Source organism: Dendrobates tinctorius, unplaced genomic scaffold (assembly GCF_039654945.1).
Source record: "Dendrobates tinctorius isolate UK_male_01 unplaced genomic scaffold, ASM3965494v1 ptg000270l, whole genome shotgun sequence".
Lineage (NCBI taxonomy): Eukaryota > Metazoa > Chordata > Amphibia > Anura > Dendrobatidae > Dendrobates > Dendrobates tinctorius.
This window is the reverse complement of record NW_027361937.1, coordinates 7,085,001-7,090,000: the sequence shown is the minus strand read 5'-3', so window position 1 is coordinate 7,090,000 and position 5,000 is coordinate 7,085,001. Positions and strand designations below refer to the sequence as shown.

The 5,000-nt window shown below is 49.9% G+C and overlaps 6 non-coding genes across 6 annotated transcripts; 4 read left to right on the top strand and 2 right to left on the bottom strand.

The window, feature by feature from the left end:
* Positions 1-56: 56 nt before the first annotated feature.
* TRNAG-GCC (transfer RNA glycine (anticodon GCC)) lies at positions 57-127 on the top strand. Its single transcript has one exon. It is a non-coding gene; the product is annotated as a tRNA-Gly (tRNA).
* A 924-nt stretch (positions 128-1,051) lies between these two features.
* TRNAK-CUU (transfer RNA lysine (anticodon CUU)) lies at positions 1,052-1,124 on the bottom strand. The gene has a single exon. It is a non-coding gene; the product is annotated as a tRNA-Lys (tRNA).
* Positions 1,125-1,235: 111 nt separating this feature from the next.
* Positions 1,236-1,306, top strand: TRNAG-GCC (transfer RNA glycine (anticodon GCC)). Its single transcript has one exon. It is a non-coding gene; the product is annotated as a tRNA-Gly (tRNA).
* Positions 1,307-2,230: 924 nt separating this feature from the next.
* On the bottom strand, positions 2,231-2,303 carry TRNAK-CUU (transfer RNA lysine (anticodon CUU)). Its single transcript has one exon. It is a non-coding gene; the product is annotated as a tRNA-Lys (tRNA).
* Positions 2,304-2,414: 111 nt separating this feature from the next.
* On the top strand, positions 2,415-2,485 carry TRNAG-GCC (transfer RNA glycine (anticodon GCC)). Its single transcript has one exon. It is a non-coding gene; the product is annotated as a tRNA-Gly (tRNA).
* Positions 2,486-3,593: 1,108 nt separating this feature from the next.
* TRNAG-GCC (transfer RNA glycine (anticodon GCC)) lies at positions 3,594-3,664 on the top strand. Its single transcript has one exon. It is a non-coding gene; the product is annotated as a tRNA-Gly (tRNA).
* The last annotated feature ends 1,336 nt before the right edge of the window (positions 3,665-5,000 follow it).

Genomic DNA, 5,000 nt, shown 5'->3' with positions numbered 1-5,000 from the left:
GGTAGCTGTCAGATCCTGGGTGTGGCGGACACCACCGACATCTCAGACGCATCCAAGCATTGGTGGTTCAGTGGTAGAATTCTCGCCTGCCACGCGGGAGGCCCGGGTTTGATTCCCGGCCAATGCAGAGCAGCTCTTTTCCTCGTTTGCTGACCGTTGCATTGCGCCTCCTTTCATCGTTGACTTTACAGACACTTGCAAAAAAGTCTTTGGGCTCTTGCTGCCCTGTTTTCGCTCACCATCCTTTTGGGCCTTCCCTATTCTATATCCTCTGGGGCTAACATAGTTAGCAAGGCCGAAAAAAGACATTTGTCCATCCAGTCCAGCCTACATTCCGTCAGAATCAATCCCCAGATCTACGTCCTTCTAAAGACCCTAAGAACTGTAAGATACAATATTGTTATGCTCCAGGAAGACATCCAGGGCTCTCTTGATCCCCTCAACTGTGTTCACCATCACCACCTCCTCCTCAGGCAAGGAATTCCAGATTCTCACTGCCCTATCAGTAAAGAATCCTCTTCTATGTTGGTGGAAAAACCTTCTCTCCTCCAGACGCAGAGAATGCCCCCTTGTGACGTCACCTTCCTTGGTAGAAACAGATCCTCCAAGAGATATTTGTATTGTCCCCTTTTATATGGTTATTAGATCACGCCTCAGTCATCTTTTTTCTAGACTAAATAATCCTAATTTTGCTAATCTCTCTGTGTATTGTAGTTCCCCTATCCCCTTTATTCATTTTGTTGCCCTCCTTTGTACTCGCTCTAGTTCCATTATATCCTTCCTGAGCACCGGTGCCCAAAACTGTACACAGTACTCCACATGCGGTCTAACCATTCAGTGTGTAATGGTGATAGCGATTCCTTCTTCCCACGTGTATAACCTTCCATTTATCATTGGTTACCCGCATCTGCCACCTTTCGGCCCAAGTTTCCAACTTATCCAGATCCAGCCATGCGGTTTCTCGTGTTTTGTAGCAGAAGAGGGCATTCCGCAGGCGGTTTTCTGGGATGACGTGGGTTAGCACAAGCAGTAAAAGGAGGTAAGAAGCAAGCGCCCAACGTGGGGCTCGAACCCACGACCCTGAGATTAAGAGTCTCATGCTCTACCGACTGAGCTAGCCGGGCTTCTGACGCCTGCCGGCGCATCGGAGCTGCACGCGGCACGGTCCGGTCGCGCGCAGGTAGCTGTCAGATCCTGGGTGTGGCGGACACCACCGACATCGCAGACGCATCCAAGCATTGGTGGTTCAGTGGTAGAATTCTCGCCTGCCACGCGGGAGGCCCGGGTTCGATTCCCGGCCAATGCAGAGCAGCTCTTTTCCTCGTTTGCTGACCGTTGCATTGCGCCTCCTTTCATCGTTGACTTTACAGACACTTGCAAAAAAGTCTTTGGGCTCTTGCTGCCCTGTTTTCGCTCACCATCCTTTTGGGCCTTCCCTATTCTATATCCTCTGGGGCTAACATAGTTAGCAAGGCCGAAAAAAGACATTTGTCCATCCAGTCCAGCCTACATTCCGTCAGAATCAATCCCCAGATCTACATCCTTCTAAAGACCCTAAGAACTGTAAGATACAATATTGTTATGCTCCAGGAAGACATCCAGGGCTCTCTTGATCCCCTCAACTGTGTTCACCATCACCACCTCCTCCTCAGGCAAGGAATTCCAGATTCTCACTGCCCTATCAGTAAAGAATCCTCTTCTATGTTGGTGGAAAAACCTTCTCTCCTCCAGACGCAGAGAATGTCCCCTTGTGACGTCACCTTCCTTGGTAGAAACAGATCCTCCAAGAGATATTTGTATTGTCCCCTTTTATATGGTTATTAGATCACGCCTCAGTCATCTTTTTTCTAGACTAAATAATCCTAATTTTGCTAATCTCTCTGTGTATTGTAGTTCCCCTATCCCCTTTATTCATTTTGTTGCCCTCCTTTGTACTCGCTCTAGTTCCATTATATCCTTCCTGAGCACCGGTGCCCAAAACTGTACACAGTACTCCACATGCGGTCTAACCATTCAGTGTGTAATGGTGATAGCGATTCCTTCTTCCCACGTGTATAACCTTCCATTTATCATTGGTTACCCGCATCTGCCACCTTTCGGCCCAAGTTTCCAACTTATCCAGATCCAGCCATGCGGTTTCTCGTGTTTTGTAGCAGAGGAGGGCATTCCGCAGGCGGTTTTCTGGGATGACGTGGGTTAGCACAAGCAGTAAAAGGAGGTAAGAAGCAAGCGCCCAACGTGGGGATCGAACCCACGACCCTGAGATTAAGAGTCTCATGCTCTACCGACTGAGCTAGCCGGGCTTCTGACGCCTGCCGGCGCATCGGAGCTGCACGCGGCACGGTCCGGTCGCGCGCAGGTAGCTGTCAGATCCTGGGTGTGGCGGACACCACCGACATCGCAGACGCATCCAAGCATTGGTGGTTCAGTGGTAGAATTCTCGCCTGCCACGCGGGAGGCCCGGGTTCGATTCCCGGCCAATGCAGAGCAGCTCTTTTCCTCGTTTGCTGACCGTTGCATTGCGCCTCCTTTCATCGTTGACTTTACAGACACTTGCAAAAAAGTCTTTGGGCTCTTGCTGCCCTGTTTTCGCTCACCATCCTTTTGGGCCTTCCCTATTCTATATCCTCTGGGGCTAACATAGTTAGCAAGGCCGAAAAAAGACATTTGTCCATCCAGTCCAGCCTACATTCCGTCAGAATCAATCCCCAGATCTACGTCCTTCTAAAGACCCTAAGAACTGTAAGATACAATATTGTTATGCTCCAGGAAGACATCCAGGGCTCTCTTGATCCCCTCAACTGTGTTCACCATCACCACCTCCTCCTCAGGCAAGGAATTCCAGATTCTCACTGCCCTATCAGTAAAGAATCCTCTTCTATGTTGGTGGAAAAACCTTCTCTCCTCCAGACGCAGAGAATGCCCCCTTGTGACGTCACCTTCCTTGGTAGAAACAGATCCTCCAAGAGATATTTGTATTGTCCCCTTTTATATGGTTATTAGATCACGCCTCAGTCATCTTTTTTCTAGACTAAATAATCCTAATTTTGCTAATCTCTCTGTGTATTGTAGTTCCCCTATCCCCTTTATTCATTTTGTTGCCCTCCTTTGTACTCGCTCTAGTTCCATTATATCCTTCCTGAGCACCGGTGCCCAAAACTGTACACAGTACTCCACATGCGGTCTAACCATTCAGTGTGTAATGGTGATAGCGATTCCTTCTTCCCACGTGTATAACCTTCCATTTATCATTGGTTACCCGCATCTGCCACCTTTCGGCCCAAGTTTCCAACTTATCCAGATCCAGCCATGCGGTTTCTCGTGTTTTGTAGCAGAAGAGGGCATTCCGCAGGCGGTTTTCTGGGATGACGTGGGTTAGCACAAGCAGTAAAAGGAGGTAAGAAGCAAGCGCCCAACGTGGGGCTCTAACCCACGACCCTGAGATTAAGAGTCTCATGCTCTACCGACTGAGCTAGCCGGGCTTCTGACGCCTGCCGGCGCATCGGAGCTGCACGCGGCACGGTCCGGTCGCGCGCAGGTAGCTGTCAGATCCTGGGTGTGGCGGACACCACCGACATCGCAGACGCATCCAAGCATTGGTGGTTCAGTGGTAGAATTCTCGCCTGCCACGCGGGAGGCCCGGGTTCGATTCCCGGCCAATGCAGAGCAGCTCTTTTCCTCGTTTGCTGACCGTTGCATTGCGCCTCCTTTCATCGTTGACTTTACAGACACTTGCAAAAAAGTCTTTGGGCTCTTGCTGCCCTGTTTTCGCTCACCATCCTTTTGGGCCTTCCCTATTCTATATCCTCTGGGGCTAACATAGTTAGCAAGGCCGAAAAAAGACATTTGTCCATCCAGTCCAGCCTACATTCCGTCAGAATCAATCCCCAGATCTACGTCCTTCTAAAGACCCTAAGAACTGTAAGATACAATATTGTTATGCTCCAGGAAGACATCCAGGGCTCTCTTGATCCCCTCAACTGTGTTCACCATCACCACCTCCTCCTCAGGCAAGGAATTCCAGATTCTCACTGCCCTATCAGTAAAGAATCCTCTTCTATGTTGGTGGAAAAACCTTCTCTCCTCCAGACGCAGAGAATGCCCCCTTGTGACGTCACCTTCCTTGGTAGAAACAGATCCTCCAAGAGATATTTGTATTGTCCCCTTTTATATGGTTATTAGATCACGCCTCAGTCATCTTTTTTCTAGACTAAATAATCCTAATTTTGCTAATCTCTCTGTGTATTGTAGTTCCCCTATCCCCTTTATTCATTTTGTTGCCCTCCTTTGTACTCGCTCTAGTTCCATTATATCCTTCCTGAGCACCGGTGCCCAAAACTGTACACAGTACTCCACATGCGGTCTAACCATTCAGTGTGTAATGGTGATAGCGATTCCTTCTTCCCACGTGTATAACCTTCCATTTATCATTGGTTACCCGCATCTGCCACCTTTCGGCCCAAGTTTCCAACTTATCCAGATCCAGCCATGCGGTTTCTCGTGTTTTGTAGCAGAAGAGGGCATTCCGCAGGCGGTTTTCTGGGATGACGTGGGTTAGCACAAGCAGTAAAAGGAGGTAAGAAGCAAGCGCCCAACGTGGGGCTCTAACCCACGACCCTGAGATTAAGAGTCTCATGCTCTACCGACTGAGCTAGCCGGGCTTCTGACGCCTGCCGGCGCATCGGAGCTGCACGCGGCACGGTCCGGTCGCGCGCAGGTAGCTGTCAGATCCTGGGTGTGGCGGACACCACCGACATCGCAGACGCATCCAAGCATTGGTGGTTCAGTGGTAGAATTCTCGCCTGCCACGCGGGAGGCCCGTGTTCGATTCCCGGCCAATGCAGAGCAGCTCTTTTCCTCGTTTGCTGACCGTTGCATTGCGCCTCCTTTCATCGTTGACTTTACAGACACTTGCAAAAAAGTCTTTGGGCTCTTGCTGCCCTGTTTTCGCTCACCATCCTTTTGGGCCTTCCCTATTCTATATCCTCTGGGGCTAACAT